General features: G+C 39.1%; 2 long non-coding RNA genes across 3 annotated transcripts; both read right to left on the minus strand.

Annotated features, from left to right (window-relative positions):
- Positions 1 to 145: 145 nt before the first annotated feature.
- LOC121331017 lies at positions 146 to 2,970 on the minus strand. Its single transcript, XR_005951937.1, has 3 exons — positions 2,929 to 2,970; positions 581 to 625; positions 146 to 200 (listed from the first exon to the last, which is right to left on the minus strand). It is a non-coding gene; the product is annotated as an uncharacterized LOC121331017 (long non-coding RNA).
- Positions 2,971 to 5,778: 2,808 nt separating this feature from the next.
- On the minus strand, positions 5,779 to 10,525 carry LOC121330910. 2 transcript variants are annotated; one of them, XR_005951915.1, is made up of 3 exons: positions 10,440 to 10,525; positions 7,505 to 7,558; positions 5,779 to 5,833 (listed from the first exon to the last, which is right to left on the minus strand). It is a non-coding gene; the product is annotated as an uncharacterized LOC121330910 (long non-coding RNA). The 2 variants fall into 2 exon arrangements; XR_005951914.1 differs by lacking the exon at positions 10,440 to 10,525 and adding an exon at positions 9,818 to 9,902.
- Between the last annotated feature and the right edge of the window lie 11,426 nt (positions 10,526 to 21,951).

Consider the following 21,951-nt stretch of genomic DNA (forward strand, 5'->3'; position numbering starts at 1 on the left):
TTAACTGGGATTCCACCTGTTCCATTTTGGTAAAATTCCTACTTATAGATGCCTTTAATAACCTCTAATGTTTCCCTGAGAGGACAATGAACAGACTGATGGAAGAGCGTCATACTGGCCTCAGTATCTGCCCTCACTGGTCCTACCTGAGCTCCATTCACCCCCGGCACGCCTTTCATTCCCCTCGGCCCAGAGGCACCCTGCACACAAGAGATCATAGGCAATGTTTTATCATTAAACAGACAATAGATATATAAACTAATACTGCTATTATAGGCAATGGTTTAAAATTTAAATTAATGTTTTAATAATATGAATTACTATTTTTCATAACTAATACCTGGGCTCAGAACTACATCTGTTGAAAATAGTCCATGAGAATTGCACTGGTGCATATCAGCTGGTGCTGAGAAACTGCCTCTCAGTGGCCAGTTCCAGTTACGCACCCTGGACTGTACAAACACAGTGTCCAATTTAAACTAGACTGATAAAACCAGTGCTTTCATTCAACCTTATGAGTACATACCAAAACTCTGCTGTGTGAACCAGAGAGAGAGGAGAAGTGAGCCGAATTTCTTACCAATGGTCCAGGAGGCCCTGAAAAGCCTGCCTCGCCAGCTTCACCCTGAATTAATAAACACATAAGGATCAGAAACGTGAGACAATAGAATATTAAACCTTCTCTGTATAACAACAAATTTAAATTTAACTCAAGGGAAGTAATGTTAAAACTGCACAATGCATTAGTAAGACCTCATCTAGTATACTGTGTTCAGTTCTGGTCATCTCACTACAAAAAGAATATTGCTGCTCTAGAAAGAGTGCAAAGAAGAGCGACCAGAATTATTCGTGGTTTAAAAGGCATGTCACATGCAGACAGGCTAAAATAATTGAATCTATTCAGTCTTGAACAAAGAAGATTACGCAACGTTAAAAAAGAAGCAAGGACCAGGGGCCACAAATGGAGATTAGATAAAGGGGCATTCAGAACACAAAATAGGGGGCACTTTTTACACAGAGAATTATGGGAGTCTGGAACCAACTCCCCAGTAATTTTATTGAAGCTGACACCCTGGGATCCTTCAAGAAGCTGCTTGATGAGATTCTGGAATCAATAAGCTACTAACAACCAAACGAGCAAGATGGGCCGAATGTAACAGTAGTGAGTGGGTTTTCTAGTCTTGATCAGTTCATACACAATCGCTCCTTGTTGCTTTCTCAAACAGTCCAAAAGTCACAGTGCAGTAAAATAAATAATTTGCGTACACACTGAATATTGTATCTGACAGCACATTATATTCCATCTAATCTGCATATGAGTAGAAATACCAGAAACCCAGTGGCATGGAGTGGGTGTTTAAACAGTACATAAGGAATGTGCAAAGCGTTTTTTTTGTGTGTAAATCTAAAGCAATTTTATTGCCATATTAGAAAATGGATCAGGGATGTCCAGAAAATCTCTGTTCAAGTACACGCCCTCTGAATGCTGTCTGTCAAAGTAGACCTAGTCTGCTTCTTGCTGTCCTATGCATTCAATGCCTGTGCTAAGTACTACTATGGCTTCTGGTAGACTTTTGCTGTATATTTTTGTAGCTTTGATTACATAATGTTAAATAAAAGCGTTATGTTCAATCCTAAAATTCTACGGTGATGCAAAACTTTTGGCCATTCCGATACACTCTGGCCCATGGTAAAAAAAAAAAAAGTTGTATTGCACTTTAGCTCGAGCAAAAAAGACACCAGTAAATATGACCCTGTCACAATACGGTCTGTTTAAGCACTGGCAACTTTGCTTTATCTCATCTCAGGGTTCTGCGCTCTCGTGATTTATGGTGATTTATGGTTTCTCATAATGCACTGCAGCCAATATATTACTCTATATTTATTTTCATTCTTAGTTTGCTTGTGTAAGTTATATGTTGAAACTTAACTGGCTGCTGGCGTGTGCTTAAGATTGTGCTTCAAGTTAATTAGTTAGTAAATTAGGTTTTCCAAATGCTCTGTACTCCACCACAGAAGCACATGCATACAACATTTCCTAAATCATTAGATTTTTTTTTTTTACCTTACTAGAAAAGTGTATTGTGCACTGCTTTGTACTGTAGTAAATGCCCAATTGAAAGGTCATGTTTTTTTCTTTTTTTATATACATTTATACCAATATTTTTGTATAACTCCTCTCCATGAGTCACTGTCCAGACTGTTGATCTTGCTGTCTCTCTACACTTCCACTGGTCGCTGTCTGCAGTGCTGATCTTCTTGTCTCTCCCGACACTTCCACTGGTTGCTGTCCGGAGTGCTGATCTTGCTATCCCTACAGGTCCAATGGTCGCTGTTCAGATTGCTGATCTTGCTGATTCTCTACACTTCCACTGGTCGCTGTCTGGAGTGCTGATCTTGCTGTCTGCTTGCTGGTCTCTATTCAAAGGATCTGCTTCCCCTGAGAACCCTGGCTGGGCTGGAATACTACTCCTTTCAAGGTACCTTTTGCCCACTCTCTTACAAGGGTTATAGCTCATAAAATATTCCAAAAACCTGTCATGCACTTCCATTCGCCATATATATCTCAGATGTGGTGTTTGAAAGAAGCAGATGTAACAGCAAACACTGATTTAATTTTTTAATGTATATGTGGTACCATATTAGGATAGAGAAATCTATGAGTTATACTTTCACAGTTTTCTATATTTGCACTTCCTTGGTCATTTCACCTAAGGTATACTTTAAGAATGGAAGTACAAAGCAGGTGAGATTTAAGTACTATTTCATTAGCTAGAACCCTCTTTTCCTCTGTATTTGTTCCAGATAATTGTGTTGCCAATACTGGTAAAGCTGTGTTCTGTTGATGATTCTGCAAGCTTCAGTTTCTTCATGGTAATGTTTATGATTGTAATGGATCCCAGTGGGTTTCCACACATTTGTACTTACACGAGGTCCAGTCGGTCCATAGAATCCTCTGGGTCCTCTGGGTCCTATTAAACCCTGAAGGAAGAGAAGAGTAAAGTTCAAGTGTGTGTATCCTTCATTGGACCACACTGTCCCTTCAAACTGTTTGAATATTATGGTTTGAATACCATGAAGAGGGTGTTGGGATTGATTTAATAGCTGGCAAAATGGCATTTCATTATAACTGACCCTCTTTTTAGAAAACTATCATTTGTACTGACTAACAATAGTTCACTGGTAAAAACAACTGTATAATACCCCCAGCCTGCATCGTATCACATAATTCCCACTGAGAAGTTGAATTGAGTATCATTACATAAATCACAGATATAGAGGCTCCCTACTAACAGCTGACATTGCACAGGACGTCACTGTTATAGTTGGGTATGATTGTGTTCTTCGTCCCTAGTCCCCCCAGTACACAGTCCATAGAGCCCTGATAATGTTCTGATTACTTACAAGATACCCTGGTCCACCAACAAGTCCCCGTTCTCCTTTATCACCCTGCAGACAGGAAAAACGTTGTTAGCAATTTCTGCGGGACTGAAGAAGTGAAGGTTAGGTTTGGTTCTGCTGTCTTAGGATCTTATAGAGCACTGAAGATTGATTCTTCCACTACAGACACAAACAACTGTATTTACAATGTAATATTCATATTCATCTGCTCTGAAAAAAACAGCAGCTTTGCTGGTGTGATCTAATGGGTCACTATTGAAAGAAAGAGGGGTTTCTGCAAGCGCACATTTTAGAGCAAGTGCAAACCTGCAAAATGACCCAAACACTCGCTGAAATGCAACCACATAAATAAATACAGAAATGTCTGATTCAAAACGGTGCCCTAAACATTAAGAACATTCATGGTGAAGTTTCAGAGCCTGCCCTTTCTATAACCCTTGTGCGGAGCTCCATTCTGTTTCAATCTTGAAAGAATACTAGTAATACTATATAAGATCCACTTTATAATCATAGTAATGGACTCCTGTTCTTCTGCTAAGGCTTCCATCTTTAAACGTGTAAATGCCTATATTTAGTTTACTGGTTATAAGCATATAGAAAATTCATTAACTAAAAACTAACATCAAGCAGCAATTCTCAGAGACTGGAGTTCAAGTAAGAGTTGTTGTTTTCAGTGACTATACTGTATATAACTGATCTCAGATACAATCACTAACAATTAAAAGAAAATAAAGTACGCACATTTATCTAAAGTGGTTTTATTGTCAAAATAATATTTGAATTTATTTGTATTCTTAGTTTGCTTGTGTAAGTTATCTGTCAAAGTGCTTTATGTTAATTAGAATGCTCTGTATTCATCCACAGAGTGGAGTGTCACATTTTTTTCGACCTTTCAAAAAATTGTATTGTGTGCTACTTAGTACTGTTGTAAATGTGAAGTATCGTTTAATTGTAGGTTGACTTTATATATGATATATATATATATATATATATATATATATATATATATATATATATATATATATATATATATACACACACACACACACATATGTGTGTGTGTGTGCATATATATATATATATATATATATATATATATATATATATATATACACACACACACACACACACACACGCATACAGTGCCTATAGAAAGTCTACACCCCCTTTCAAAATGTTCACCTTTGGTTGACTTATAGCCTGGAATTAAAATGCATTAAAATAGTGTTTTTTTTCATTTATCTACACATCCTACCCCACAACTTCCAATTGAAAAAAAAAATATTCTAGAAATTTGTAGAAAATGAATTAAAAATAAAAACTAAAATAGCTTGGTTGGATAAGCGTCCACCCCCCTTGTAATAGCAATCCTAAATAAGCTCAGGTGTAACCAATCGTCTTCAAAATCACACACCAAGTTAAGTGGCCTCCACCTGTGTTAAATTGTAGTGATTCACATGATTTCAGGATAAATTCAGCAGTTCCCTCTGCTGGGTAGTGCATTTCAAAGCAAAGAAGGAGACTGATCAGAGAGGCTACCAAGAGGCCAATGGCAACTTTGCAAGAGCTACAGGCTTTTCTGGCCATGACTGGTCAAAGTGTGCATGTGACAACAATATCCTAAGCATTCCACAAATCTGGCCTGTATGGTAGGGTGGCAAGAAAGCTCACTTTGAAACCCGTTTTGAAATATGCAAAAAAACACTCAGGGGATTCTGTAGCCATGTGGCAAAAAGTTTTGTGGTCTGTCGAAACTAAAATGGAACTTTTTGGCCTAAATGCAAAGCGTTACGTTTGGCGCAAACCTAACATAGCGCATCACCCAAAGAACACCATCCCTACTGTGAAGCACGGTGGTGGCAGCATCATGTTATGGGGGATGTTTCTCATTGTCAGGGACTGGGGCACTTGTCAGGATAGAAGGGAAAATGAATGGAATAAGGTACAGAGAAGTCCTTGAGGAAAACCTGCTGCCCTCTGCAAGAAAGCTGAAACTGGGACGGAAGTTCACCTTTAAGCATGACAACGACCCAAAGCACACAGCCAAAGCTACACTGGAGTGTCTAAGGAACAAAATGGTAAATGTCCTTATATATATTTTTAATGGTTTTTAAATTAATTGAATACACCAATATTTTTTGGTTTTCACAAGGCCCCGTCCAAATGTGAACATGGTAGCCTTATCCTCTACTATGAGTGATTCTCAGTCTGAAGAATAGATTCTCTATCTCTACTCCGTTCATGTATATTTTTGAAAACCCTGTTAATACTACTCAAGTTACGGCAGAGCTCCCAGCTGATGTTCTTTTGATTTGACCCCTGAAACAGCTCTGCATTGCCGTACAGGTCAGTGTTTGTGGTTAAAAATGTAACTTACCATTATGCCTTTTCTGCCTTTCTGCCCCTGTGGCCCGGGTTCCCCTTCGTATCCCTAAAAACACACATGTTCCTTCATTTCAACTTATAAGGAACTATGAAGTAGACAAATGGTAGCATTGAACTAATTGCAACATCTGCCTATTTGATTCAGTTTATTACAGGTTCACAATGTTTACCCAGAATCCATGTATTCCTTCTACTCAGACACTGTTCCGTTTACATCTTTCCAAAGTTGGCCAATTAGACAGAATTCCAGTCTTTTTTTATAAAGCACATATTGCCATTTATATACAGTACGTGTAGTTTACTGTCAACACCTAAGCGTGAATGAACTGGATTCATGAAATATAGTGCTATGAAATAATTAAGGAGCTCTGATGTCAGGAACATATGATTGAAAATACCAAATTAGAGTGGTCAGTATCATGAAAAAGCAGCTGGGCTTGGTCATGCTAATGGGTACAAATAGGGGTCTAGTATTCAAAGTACTATTTGAAAACTGCTCTTGCGATTTAGACTGGCTCCTTTTCAAACTGTATTGTTTAGGGGCTCACGCAATACTGTAATAAATCACTCACCTTATAGAGCAACCTCTTCATTGTGCAACTGTTACAAAGGCTGTGCTACTTAATGTGATCATTTTCTGTTTATTCTGTGCTTAAGAGCAGCATCCGAACAAATGCAGCCTGGGCAGAAATATCCAAGCTCAGCTGGACAGGAATGACTGATAACTGAAAGATGTGAAACCTATTGTATAATGAACAGGTTTTATGGTGTATTGATGAAGAACGCTAGTCAAATATGTTACTCTAAAAGGCAAGTGATTTATTAAAGATTTTTGTGAGACCAAGAAAAATAAAATCTGAAACATAGATTGCATCAAGATATACTGTTCACTGTTCAATACAAAAACAGCATTAGGGAATTGGGGCTAGATAGGTACACTTTATCTGGGGATTGTTTATCAACTTTAAAATGCGTCTAGAAAAATGTCTTAACTAGTATATCTAACCAAATGAACTGCTGTAATCTTTAAATCACAGCCTTGCCCTACAATTTGAACACCTGCGTTGGCTGCTTAATAAGAAAAGCCATGACTCATTTTTGCTAAACAGACATCAACTGTCTTTCAGCTCCAGTTATTATAGTGATAGGACTTTTAAATGGACAATAACCTTTCTTAACACTTATTTTCTGACATGTGGGTCCTATTATTTATCCCCATTAGCGTGACCAAGTCCAGATCACCATGCCCTGCATCCACAGGACTGACATGTGATAAAGTAATTATTCTCCTGTGCAGATCCACTCAATAACGACTGTGATAAAGACTGTCATTACCAAATGTTATCACAGCTGGATAGGCGACTGTCTAAATAAATGCAGTAATGCAATATCGAAATATGTATGACACACACACACGTGTCTATACAGTCTCAGATTCTCATACCTATCCTACCAAAATTCTTCACAAACAGGTAAATGCTTCATGCTGTACATATGTATGGACACCTCCATCACTGGGGACATGAAACCCCAATGGGTAGTAAAAAGGCAGTAAGAAACTGGATTTTAAAACCTTGGCTACAACTTCTTTGAATGGGACCCATTGATAATTCTGCTAGTGCTAATAAGAGTGAAGGAAGTTGATTTTAAAACATTGGTTAGAACTCAGTTAGAATGGATTTTAAAGAAACATTCATTAAATATCAGCATTCCTTACCGGCTCGCCCATCTCTCCAGGAATTCCTCGCTCCCCTTTATATCCCTTTGGACCCTGAAACACAACAGCAGCTGTAATGCCATGACTCACAACCACAACCATCACACAATGAGAACTGTTGAGATACAGCAATGCCTCACACACAATGAGCACTCTTGAGATACAGCACTGCCCCTCACAATGACAACTGTAGAGATACAGCACTGTCTTACACATAATGAAAACTCCAAAGATACAGCACTGCCTCACACACAATGAGCACTCCAGTGATTCAGCACTGCCTCTCACACAAGGAGCACAACAGAGATACAGCACTGCCTCTCACACAATGAGCACTCCTCAGATACAGCAATGCCTCACACACAATGAGGACAGAGATACAGCACTGTCTCTCACACAATGAGAATAGATACAACACTGTCTCTCACACAATGAGAACCAAATACAACACTGTCTCTGACACAATTAGCACTCCAGAGATACAGCACTGCCTCTCACACAATTAGCACTCCAGAGATACAACACTGCCTCACACACAATGAGAACAGAGATACAGCACTGTCTCTCACACAGTGAGAACAGAGATACAACATTGCCTTTCAAACAATGAGAACCACAGATACAGCACTGCCTCACAGACAATGAGATCAGAGATACAGCACTGCCTCTCACACAATGAGTACTCCTGGGATACAGCATTGCCTCTCACACAATGAGAACCACAGAGATACATCACTGCTTCACACAGTGAGAACCAGAGATACAGCACTGCTTCTCACACAATGAGTAACCCAGAGTTACAGCACTGCCTCTCACACAATGACAACAGAGATACAGCACTGCCTCTCACACAACGACAACAGAGATACAGCACTGCCTCTCACATAATGAGTAATCCAGAGATACAGCATTGCCTCTCACAATGACAACAGAGATACAGAACTGCCTCTCACACAATGACAACAGAGATACGGCACTGCCTCTCACACAATGAGTAACCCAGAGATATAGCACTGCCTCTCATTGTCAATGAAATTCATGGTTAAATTCATTTTAATATAAGCATTTCCCAGATATTTAATTCAGACTATTGTCTGTGGCATGCTGTCTGATTGGGTTGTTAACACCAATTCCAGAACATTCTTAACCAGAACTACTTCAAAGCTAGAAGATAAGGCACAGGCCAAACATAGTGCTAACTCTTTGAAGCTCGCCTTACAAAATGCTATCTGATTGTCTGGCCTCCTAAGGTGTCATAAAACATACCAAGGGAAGCTACAGTGACTGTGCAGTTGTACCATTATTGTGTTAAAAGTTACTTAAAATGCTTTAAGAATAATTTTTATTACATAACTTGTAGACACAGGTTTAATAGTTATTTTAAGCAAGTTTTCCAATAAACCTGAAGGGTTTATTGTGTTTTAAATGAATATTATAAACTAATTTTTAAATATTCTTAAATATTATCCTTTAATTGCATTATGATGTGTTTTATATTTTATATGTTTTTGTAATCATTACTTTGTATAGAGAATGTAACTGAAATGTATATGCTTCTCTAATGAATGTAACTAAAGTTATGTTAATAGGAGGTTTAAATGATCAATGTAAAATCTTTGGATAACGAAATAGGTGGATACATTCAATTTCTAACACACCCTTTTTGTGTGAGACGCAACTGTCTATCAAATACTATGACCCAATGGAAGGACCGACACGGGCTTGTTTACAGTACAAGGAAACCCATATACATTGTGTTATTTAGGATTTTCGATGCTCTTCGGATTCGCACTTTCTTCAAAACATCTCATCGCTCTCAACTCATCAAACTCCGAAGTTCTTCAACGAAGGCGCAATGATGTAATCTTCAAAGCTGTCCCGGAGAAGATGTGCTCCCTTCGGAACGACGAAAGCTTTTGCCTACACACTTCATGCCCATATTATGTGGAGCACTGAAAGGATTTGTTCTTTCTAGGTATGTCCTTTGGTGGTTGTTCTTATTATCATCTCAGTTAAAACTGAGCATTTCATCATAATTTTTTTTTTAATTCTTCAAAATGATTTTTTTAAATGCAATAAATATAAAGTGGAGAGTTTACTGTATATATACCGGTATGTCTCCCCTTCAGGTGAGAAGGTGTACTTGTACACATGTAAGATACTTGTAAATAGTCCTTAGTGTGCAGTTACCTGTGCCACCTTTTAGCTTGCATGACAATGTGATCCCAGTGAATACACACACCTACTGTAACAATGAGAATTTTTGAAAATGCTAAAAAATTTGGTTTATGGTTTAAAATGAATATTTCTTACCGTGCACTGCAATAACCTATTGTATCTTTTCGATTATGCTGAATCAGTCATCTGTATGTTCAGGAAAGTTGTACGTTGTGTTAACACTTCAAGTCTGTTTCATTGTTTTGACTTGACTTGTTTAGTCAGAGCTCCCTCTTGTGGTCACAGCTAACACAGCAGTGATTGGCTGGGAGTGACCTGTTAGATGTCTTCCTAACATGCATAGAGGAAGCGCGGGTAAAGGGTGACCCCAGCTGTCTGTTAGTCTGCTGATATACTGTACACTGCTAAATCTCTCTCTCTCTCTCTTGGATCCATTGCTACACTAAACATTATTTTTAACCCTTTGACAGGTGGGTATTTTTGGTCCATTGCTAAAGCCTCACTATAGTGGCAAATACTGTAACATCTCTTGAGTTCTGTTTATTATGTACTTGTGGTTCTTTTAAATGGAAATTATGTATATTTGGAGTGTAATTGCTCCAAATTGGTGTACCTGACCCCACATCTTCAGCTTTTAAATCTGAGCTTTTCAAACTGGATGATGGCTACAGAGAATACAGATTGTTTGGGTTAAACAAAAAAAAAGATTTTCAAGTTAATATGTTACTTTCATAGAATAATCATTAGTAACACATACTTTTTCTCCAGGGAACCCTGGCGGTCCTGGCTCTGCGTCTGTTAAGGGAAGCCCATCTCTCCCTGGCCGGCCTGGGGGTCCAGGCAAACCCGGGGGTCCTGGGTAACCCTGCACGACAAGCACAGAGAAAACAACAGACCATTATTAGCCTGTGTAGATGACCAATACTGTGTGAGGATTGAGTATATAGTCTGTGTAGATGATGCACATTGTGTGGGGAGTGTGCAGTTTGTGTAGCTGACTATGGATTATTGATTATTGACTATTTGATTTTGAAAGAATATCTTATATTTAATAATATAGAAGTTGCTTTGACTGATTACCGGAATGATTATTATTATTATTATTATTGGTTGTTTTGTAATGTCGTGCGAATAAATCATAATTGTTTAAACAAACTGAATAGTCTGCAAGCTACAATAACTACAATAGCAATCCTAAATTAGCTCAGGTGTAACCAATCGCCTTCAAAATCACACACCAAGTTCAAAAGAACTCTGGGACAAAGTTGTTGAAAGGCACAGATCAGGGGATGGGTATCAAAAGCCTTGAATATCCCTTGGAGCATGGTCAAGACGATCATTAAGAAGTGGAAGGTGTATGGCACCTCCAAACTGGATGACCAAGCAAGAAGGAGACTGATCAGACAGGCTACCAAGAGGCCAATGGCAACTTTGCAAGAGCTACAGGCTTTTCTGGCCAAGACTGGTCAAAGTGTGCATGTGACAAAAATATCTCAAGCACTCCACAAATCTGGTCTGTATGGTAGGGTGGCAAGAAGGAAGCCATTACTCGAGATCCCACCTTGAATCCCATTTTGAAGTATGGAAAAAAACACTCAGGAGATTCTGTAGCCATGTGGCAAAAAGTTTTGTGGTCTGATGAAACTAAAATGGAACTTTTTGGCCTAAATGCAAAGCGTTATGTTTGGCGCAAACCCAACACAGCGCATCACCCAAAGAACACCATCCCTACTGTGAAGCATGGTGGTGGCAACATCATGTTATGGGGATGTTTCTCATTGGCAGGGACTGGGGCACTTGTCAGGATAGAAGGGAAAATGAATGGAGCAAAGTACAGAGAAGTCCTTGAGGAAAACCTGCTGTTTTTGTATTTTTTATACATAATTTTTTTCTCAATAAAAAACTTTTTTCCCCTTAACAGTGTGGAGTATGGTGTATAGATAAGTGGGGAAAAAAATCCTCATTTAAATGGATGAAACTCTGAGTCACTGACACAATAAAGTGTGAAAAAAAGTTCAAGGGGGTGTAGACTTTCTATAGGCAACATCTGATGTTATTTTCAGAGGATAGATCACAAAGAATTTGTGTACCGAAATAAATATTACTTGATAAATTACTTGATTAGAATATAGATTTAGATATAGCTCTTACAAAGTGCTTGAGAAGTTCACAGTTCAAAGTGGATACTTACGATTTTCCCTCGTTCCCCTTTCGGCCCTTGCTTGCCAGGAATGCCAGGAGAGCCCTGTAGAGAGAACTCTGTTATTAATGTAATTACATTTCACAAAACAAAGGTGTGGTTCCCTTAAGAAACAACAAGCATCAGTTTGCTTTACATGTGTACAGCAACAGCCCTGCATGAAGACTAGTTTGTCAAAATGACCATTTCTAAAAGCACCAAAACTTCAGAAATTCAAATTATTCGAGTCTTTTCAGAAGTAACCCCCTTGGTAAAAGTGATACAATTCGTAACTATTCTTAACTTTTTCCACAATAGGATCCTATGAAGTGAGATACCTTAAGTATGCAGAGGGTATGAAGCACTCATGATATTGTTCAGTTCTTACCGGGGGTCCGGGCTCCCCTTGAGGTCCATATGGCCCTGGGGGTCCCTTCTGTTTCTAAAGAACGAAAAGAAACAAACAAAACAGTGACGCAAGAAAGGAGCTGGGCTTGTGAGCGCGCTGGAATGAGCTTTCCCTCACATGATTCAAATCTCTTCTTAACATCACATTACAGTGAAACTCACTGTACAACTCTGTGTGTTCCGTATATAAACAATGCTAGTTTAGAGAAGCTGGCTATGTTACAGTTCAGAAAAGAAGTTAATTAAACGACTGGAATGCAAAAAATGTTGTGTAAATTTGAAGCAGAATTTAAAAGTATGCAATTTGGAATCAACAATAAAAGATGGATTTATGAGTAAGTTTATTATTATTATTATTATTATTATTATTATTATTATTATTATTATTATTATTATTAGAATATTAAAGTAAGTAATCAGTAATAGGCTACATCTTAAAGAAATAAGTCAGTAATATTTAACAAACTTTTTGGAGTCAATAATCAGTAATCAGTAATCAAAGTAATATTAAAGTATAAGGTGATAACAAAATAATTACAGTAAATGCATGCATTATGGTAAAGGTGAATTTTATTTTTTTAATAGTAATTTATTTGAACCTGGAGAAGAAGGTACAGCATTTCAGTGCTGTACTTCCGGACAACTTCCTAATGTCTCATATCCGCTCTCTTCCTGCAGCCATTTTGAACTCTGACCAACTCCACCAGCAGGGCAAAGCAGCTTTTGGTATTAGCTACAGAGATGCCAAGGGTTGACTATCCCAAAGAGTGACTCCCAGCCCCAAAGACTGAGCTTTCCAGCTGGTTTACTATGTCGGTGCTTAAGACAGGGACTCCCATCCAATCCAACCAGCACTTAATAGTTTATTTTAAAATGTACACTGCTTAATACTGCATATGAATCACTTAATGTACTGTAATAATACTTCCACATGCATGTTATTAATATGATACAAAGAACTACTACTACTACAAATCATAATCATAATAATAATATGAGGTTCCGGGTGTATATATATACAGTGGCTTGCAAAAGTATTCAGACCCCTGACCAATTCTCTCAGATTACCAAATTACAAATGGTACATTGAAATTTTGTTCTGTTTGATATTTTATTTTTAAACACTGAAACTCAGAATCAATTATTGTAAGGTGACATTGGTTTTATGTTGGGAAATATTTTTAAGAAAAATAAAAAACTGAAATATCTTGCTTGCCTATGTATTCAACCCCCGTGCTGTGGAAGCTCCCAGTTTGCACCGATGAAAGAAATTGCCCTAATGAGGACACAGCTACCTTACCATTGGCCTCCACCTGTGAACCATTAAAGTTGCTGTCACATTTTCTGGATAAAAACCCCACTGTTGAAGGATCATTGGTAAGGCTGTGAATCTGAAGGAAAATGAAGACCAAAGAGCATTCTACAGAAGTTAGAGATAAAGTAATACAAATGCATAGATTAGGGAAAGGGTACAAAATAATATCCAAGTGTTTGGATATCCCAGTGAGCAGAGTTGGATCAATAATCAGGAAGTGGAAGCTGCATCACACCACCCAGGCACTGCCAAGAAAAGGACATCCCTCAAAACTCTGCGCTCAAACAAGAAGGAGACTTGTGAGAGAAGCCACAGAGAGGCCAACAATCACTTTGAAGGAGCTACAGAGTTCAGTGGCTGGGAGTGGAGTAATGGTGCACCAGTCAACCATATCAAGAGCTCTGCATAACACTGGCCTGAATGGGAGGGTGGCAAGAAAGAAGCCGTTTATCAAAAAGTACCATCTGAAAGCACGTCTGGAGTTTGCCAGAAAGCATGAGAGTGATCCGGCTGCGATGTGGGAAAAGGTTTTGTGGTCAGATAAGACCAATATAGAGCTTTTTGGCCAAAACTCAAAGCGCTATGTGTGGCGCAAACCTAACACTGCCCATGCCTCAAGACACACCATCCCTACAGTGAAGTATGGTGGTGGCAGCATCATGCTGTGGGGATGCTTCTCATCAGCAGGGACTGGGCATCTCATTACAATTGAAGGAAGAATGGATGGAGCAAAATACAGGAAAATACTGCAAGAGAATCTGCTTCGGTCTGCTAAAAAACTGAAGCTTGGGAGGAAATTCACCTTTCAGCAGGACAGTGATCCCAAGAACAAGGCCAAAGCAACATTGGAGTGGCTCAAGAACAAAAAGGTGAATGCCCTACAATGGCCCAGTCAAAGTCCTGATCTCAATCCCATCGAGACTCTGTGGCACTATTTGACAATTGCGGTTCACAAGCGTTGTCCAACCAACTTGAACAACCTGGAGCAAATCTGCCAAGAAGAATGGGCTAAAATCACTCCGACACTGTGTGCAAAGCTGGTACATACTTACCCCAAAAGACTTAAAGCTGTTATTGCAGCGAAAGGTGGCTCTACCAAATATTAATGTGTGGGGGTTGAATACTTATGCAAGCAAGATATTTCAGTTTTTTATTTTTCTTTAAAATATTTCCTAACATAAAACCAATGTCACCTTACAATAATTGATTTTGAGTTTAATTGTTTTAAAATAAAATATTGAACAGAATGAAATTTCAATGTACCATTTGTAATTCGGTAATATGAGAGAATATATATATATATATATAGGTAGGTGTGCGTTTTGCTAACACAGTCTCTGATCCCTCTTCCAAAGTTAGGTCCGTCTTCTAAGCAAATATTCAAAGACGAAAAGTTCAAAGCAGGACAAGGGATACAAATTTTTCTTTGAGGAGTATCTTTTTAACTACAAAGGTGAGTGTCAATGAAGGTTGTATATTTTAAAAGTACCATTTTACAAACCTATATATTAACTGGTGTTTTACATAGATAAAAATATCGAATATCACCATAATTTCGGGCCATGTTATTAATTTAGTTTGCTTCTAGTGTTAGTCTAGCTGTCCTGAGCTTCACTAAACTATGCAGGGTATGTTTCTAGTGTTAGTCTAGCTGTCCTGAGCTTCACTAAACTATGCAGGGTATGTTTCTAGTGTTAATTGTGTAGCTGTCCTGAGCTTCACCAAACTATGCAGGGGATGTTTCTAGTGTTAGTCTAGCTGTCCTGAGCTTCACTAACCTATGCAGGGTATGTTTCTAGTGTTAGTCTAGCTGTCCTGTGCTTCACTAAACTATGCAGGGTAAGTTTCTAGTGTTAGTCTAGCTGTCCTGTGCTTCACTAAACTATGCAGGGTATGTTTCTAGTGTTAGTCGTGTAGCTGTCCTGAGCGTCACTAAACTATGCAGGGTATGTTTCTAGTTTTAGACTAGCTGCCCTGAGCTTCACTAAACTATGCAGGGTATGTTTCTAGTGTTAGTCTAGCTGCCCTGAGCTTCACTAAACTATGCAGGGTATGTTTCTAGTGTTAATTGTGTAGCTGTCCTGAGCTTCACTAAACTATGCAGGGGATGTTTCTAGTGTTAGTCTAGCTGTCCTGAGCTTCACTAACCTATGCAGGGTATGTTTCTAGTGTTAGTCTAGCTGTCCTGTGCTTCACTAAACTATGCAGGGTATGTTTCTAGTGTTAGTCTAGCTGTCCTGTGCTTCACTAAACTATGCAGGGTATGTTTCTAGTGTTAGTCGTGTAGCTGTCCTGAGCGTCACTAAACTATGCAGGGTATGTTTCTAGTGTTAGACTAGCTGCCCTGAGCTTCACTAAACTATGCAGGGTATGTTTCTAGTGTTAGTCTAGCCACCCTGAGCTTCACTAAACTATGCAGGGTATGTTTCTAGTGTTAGTCTAGCCACCCTGAGCTTCACTAAACTATGCAGGGTATGTTTCTAGTGTTAGTCTAGCTGCCCTGAGCTTCACTAAACTATGCAGGGTATGTTTCTAGTGTTAGTCTAGCCTCCCTGAGCTTCACTAAACTATGCAGGGTATGTTTCTAGTGTTAGTCTAGCTGCCCTGAGATTCACTAAACTATGCAGGGGATGTTTCTAGTGTTAGTCTAGCTGTCCTGTGCTTCACTAAACTATGCAGGTTCAACAGCTCATAAAGCATACCATCCTTCATTTTTGGAAACATGACTTTCCTTTACATTTTCAAGAGATGTTTGCACTGTAAGAGAGTCACGCTATTTATATGGTTTTCTGTATTTTCCTTTGCTTGTGTAAGTGTAGTCTCAAACATTGTGAACCCATATGTGGCAGTGAGAGCTCGGTGCTACAGGGGAATGAGCAGCCCTACACACATGAGATTGCGTAGATCAGTGACAAAGTCTGTTCATGATAACTGTCTGCGTGACCTTAGAAGGGTCATACAGGTACCTGCGCAGACTGAGTAGCTACAGAAAGTGCAGAGAACAGACGTGAATGCAAACAACAAATTAGTGCTGAAAAACCGAGAGAGGCATCTAAAAAACAAGGTAGTTCAGTTTAAACCCGCTACTGACACCTAACTAGTGGAGGGTAACAATCGGTTGACTGTATTGATTGTAGTTACATTTTCTTTGCATTTAATAAAATAAGTGTTGTATTTTCTAACCTGATATTTATCCTACAGTGTTGATGGAATACTTGAAATTCCTTGTTACAATAATTGACGAATCTTTCTGTTTGAAAATGGCCATTTATACAGGAATGTTACTATTTAAGAGGAATGTTTTTTTAAATAGATTTACTGATAATGTAAAAGAAACAGTGTTAGCAACAGTTTAATTGGCAAATAAAACAGAAAACCCTGAGTAAAGACACTTTTACTGTCATGACAATTAATTTATTTAAGTAGATTAAATATACTGACAACTAGTGCATAACATATACCACTGTAAAAAGTGCCTTATGAGAGGAATATGTGAAAAACAAATTGCGAGAGGAAAGGGAGGGGTAAACTGGGTGTATGGCGGCTGTGCTTAAACACGTAGAGTACAGAGAGACGAAAAGAAGCAGGTCACATGAGCCGCATATCAACACAGCCGGTGCATCCACAGAAACAGATTCACACTGTAGCATAAGCTGCCCACATTTTCCCCCACACAAATATGGCACAAATAACAACAAAGGTAAGTCATTTCAAATGATTTACAATTATATTAAAACACATTTAACTGCACGTTTCAACTAGCATACAAACCAGCTATGTTTGCAAGACTTCACGTTCGTGCTGTTAATATTTCCACATTTCAGGTTTTTAATATCTAGCACCGTTAGCGTGTCTTCCATGAATACAGAGAGACCTCACTGGGGTGTTAAGCCCACAAATGAATAGGATTTAGACCCTTCTGTCTACCTGTTTTCATCAAGGCTTTGGATCCCAGTGACTCCACCCCACTCAATCGTGGCATCGGCTCCTTTGGTCAGAAAGGCCTCATAAACTGAGTATGGCGAAACCTGATGTATAACACTATGTAACACAATTTTTGTTCCTGGGTAGTAAGTGTTATTTCCTAATTGCTTATGCCTCAATAGTATAGAAAATGGCTATTATTCCCCACAAACTTTGCTTTTGTGACCAGGACAGTGATATTTCAAAATATCACTATTTCCAATGGGAAAATGGGCAAATGTGTGTCTTTTCGTTCACATAAAGTCAGAAAAAAACAACATATGAATCCAAATTAACATGCATTTATAATAAAGTAATACAAAGATGACTACAAAAGATTTAGAAGTGAGTAGTTTTTCGAGATTTACAATTATACTGTATTTACAGTATAATTGTAAATCTCGAAAAACTACTCACTTCTAAACTGTCTCACTGTCCTGGTCACAAAAGCAAAGTTTGTGGGGAATAATAGCCATGTTCTATACTTTTGAGGCATAAGCAATTAGGAAATAACACTTACTACCCAGGAACAAAACATTTTTTTTTTTTGTTACACAGTGTAATTAACAAGTTTCATGGTGTCCTACTGAAGAACCTCATCACAAGTTTATTATGATTTGTCACAGTAACTTATGAGCCCCTGAAGAATAAATATTCAAAAAGAGCAAGCATACTACAACATTTTTAAGTTACTCCTTTTTTTTTACCTTTGTCTGAAATACTGATCGTAATCCACTGAAAGAGGCTCGAGCATCCATGTGAAGCCATACTAGATTAAAGAAAGCTCTCACTTTCAGGTAGTGGCTTACTATTTCACTTTGTACACTAATTGTTTAGAAAGGCAAAAGTCACACCCAAACACAATAAACAGTTGGGAAAGGACTAAGGAATAAGTAAAGCTTGTCGTTGTATACTACCAAACATGCATATCAAATATGGTAGTGAAGATTATACTTACGGGCCAATTTGCAATGAGATTTTTGTAAAATTTTCTTTTCTACAAAACAGAAAAAAAAAACCCAAAAGAAATGTTTAGTATACAGCATGTATATCCTGTAAAACAAGGCTAACCATTTCCGTGTTGCAGCATTGCAATATTAGTTGTTATATTAGTTCTGCTTCTCAGTGCTGGGCGAATATGAATTTCAATATTTCAGATTTAAAAGAATATTCAAATATTCTTTAATTTTGAAGTAGCTGGTAGACAAAAGTATAATTTATATTGTGGAACAGTAAAACAATATCTCAAGACTAAAAAAATCTGGTGCCCCATCAAAATAATGATTGGAGAAACACTACAGCAGAATGAGTGTTATTTATTGCAGACCTCATTTATGAATTGGTGTGACATGTTTTTTGACAGTAATTTACAGATTTTGTTACATGAACAAATACAAACATATTTCCTACCAAAAAATTACAAACAGTGTTTGTTCAAATAGCACTATTTGAAACTCCACCGGACTGACAGTAGGGGTCACAGTTCTTTCACGTACTTTGAAAGCCTGCCACTCCTCCTCGGAGGTCTTCCACACCAAGATGGCTGGCATCCCTGGAGGGCCGATGGGGCCGCGGTCGCCCGTCCTGCCAGTCCGTCCCATCACACCACGATAGCCCTGCAGTGAGAAGTACATTGGAGCCATCAGAGGGTGTGCTCATACACAGATTTGATGTTCTGAATGCTTTACAGTATCTATTATTTTCATAGAAATAGCAAACATCTTTCTTATCTTGTATAATGAACTCCACAAAATGAACTCCCGGTCTCCATGTTGCTTGGGTCAGGAGAAACAAACCAATTTCTTATCCAGAGATCATTGTTTGCTTAGTTATAGACTCAGCCTCCCCCTGCAGCATATGCATTAATAACTATCAGGTGTACGCAGCTAAATATCAACACAAGCTGTGGAGCAGTTGTCTACTGCCCTGCAGACACCTACCCGGAGAATGTAGGACTGGCCATGGCTAGCAGAGGAGGGCAGTATGTCACCAGGATCCACCTGCAGTCTGCATGTGATACCATTGATACCAACACCAGGGCTGTGGGGAATACTGTTGCTGCGAGGAGGTGCTTTGAAATGAACATATCTACGCTCACAGCAGACACACCAGCCAGGCTGCTGAGGCACATCCCCCAGCAGGAGGTTTTAGAGCAGGCAGATGTCTTTAAGACTCGAATTATTTTTTTTGAAAGGCAGGTCTGTTTTCAATATAGATCCTCCCGTGGCCATAATAAGGAAGAAGAGAAGCTCTCGACTTCCTCTTGACATCTCCTACCACCAGCTCATGTCTCCACTCTCCTCACATCTGCTGGTAGGGGGGCAGGGTTTCTCATTTTCTGCCACGCTGGCAGAATATAACATCAGATCCTTCAGGTTCTGGGCTCATACTGTAATTGTCATATTGCTACCTGGCTGGGAAGGTCACCCTGTAGGTTCCCACCCCATGGTGTAGAAATTCGTTAGATGGCTTAACCACCTAAGGTTCCAAGGAAACACGTTGTCTCTCGATGGAGCCTCAGCCTGGTACTCAATAAACTAATAAACTCTGTTCAAACCCATGGCTATATGGGAAGAGAAATTCTTCACTTGGAAAACAGTATTTTTGTGGCAATGACCTCAACAAGACAGCTTACAAACCCTGGGCAAATCTATCTCCCAACAGACCATTTCAAATGGGATCACATCCTGCATCGAGTTCAGTTTCAAACTCGAAAAGAAACCGCCTCCAGGATCCATCAAAGCCCACTGGGTAGGGGAATGGCAACTACATGGGCAATTTGTGTAATTTGTGACTTCCTCTACTGATGTCTACCCTTCCTCCCTCAGAAATGACAACACTGAATCTTGCAGAACAGATGTTATGATGTTAAAGAAATATGATATATCCCTTTAACTGAGAATTTAACAAAGTTATTAAAACATTGACTTTATTAACATTCTGGTACCTACTTTGTCTCCCTTCGGTCCCGGTGGCCCTGGGGGTCCATAGGGCCCCGGTAGTCCCTGCAGAAGAAACAAGGGAAGATTAATAAGTTCTCCTTTAATATTACAGGTACACTCCACTTATAACGAACTCCAAGGGACAATGGAAATCAGTACTTTATAAACGAAGTATATAGTAAATGCAAATATATACATCAATAATACTCAGTTTGTTTAATAGTGTATAAGAAATAAAATATTTTTGACTTTAACTTAAGATTATTATGTTACTTACAAGTCAAAAATATTTTATTTGGGGGACATTTTGGAGAGCGTGGGCTCTTACCCTTTAGTCAATAAAACTGGGCACTAATATAAATAAGAGCGGACAGTGGAGACTGGATGATATTTTGGGCATATACGGCAAGCACAGTATGTATGTATGCAGGCCTGTAACAAAATACGTATTCACAATGGTGGTGGAACAAAACATGCATTAAACACAATAGCATTTATGTACAGAGGTTTTAAGTTGTTACACAACACATCTGTCCACTTTCTATCAATAGATCTTTGAGCAGAATCATTTGTAAGTGACTAATTAACTGAGCTGTTCAGTAAAGTGTCCAGCCACTCTCTGCAGCGTGGTCCCCTTGTGGATGTCTTACCGGTGGCCCTGGACGGGGAGATTGCTGGGGCAGCCTCCACACCTTGACAGTGCCTCTCCTAGTGGGGGGTTTGAAGAGGTCAACTGAAATGACAGGAATGAACATGGTTTTCATCCCTATGCTGTACGAACTCCTGTGAGTTGTTAGCACTCCCAATGTCTGGGCCTGAAGCTTTCTGAAAGGCCCCAAAGTCAAATCAACAGCTTGGCTGCCTTTGTTGCCCCCAGTTCCTTCCCTATAATCCTGTCGGAGTCTAAGCAGCAGAAAATCTGAGAGACTGGGTTTGAAGCGGCTATAGAGCCTTGCGCCTCGCTCAGACTCCGTTGCCAAGCCCAACTCTGAGCCTCCATGTGTGTTGGCCTGTGAATGTGAAGGGACCCAGGAGGGACTCTGTACTTTACCTGTGGAGTTGCTGTCTGAGCAGCCGGTACTGTTGAGCACTAAAAGACAAAACTCCATCCCTTCTCTGTGAAGCTCTGAATCAGAAGATGAAAACACAGAGCTGGCATTCCCTGTTGGTGAAGAGGTCTGCTCTTCTGTCTCATTCAACGCTTTCATATCAGTTGATAATTGTGTCTCACTTGAAGCTTTCATATCAGCTGGTGATTGTGTCTCACTTGGTTCAGTCTCACTAATCAATTTCATATCAGTTGGTGATTGTGTCTCAGTTGGTTCAGTCTCACTAGTCAATTTCATATCGGTTGGCACCTTTGTTTCAGGTGATTCTGTCTCAATTGGCTGGCTTGGTGCTGTCTTGTTGGTTTCTGCTGTCTCCATTGGTGCAATCGCCTTACTTGACACTTTCCTATCTG

The sequence above is a fragment of the Polyodon spathula genome, chromosome 18 (assembly GCF_017654505.1).
Source record: "Polyodon spathula isolate WHYD16114869_AA chromosome 18, ASM1765450v1, whole genome shotgun sequence".
Classification (NCBI taxonomy): domain Eukaryota; kingdom Metazoa; phylum Chordata; class Actinopteri; order Acipenseriformes; family Polyodontidae; genus Polyodon; species Polyodon spathula.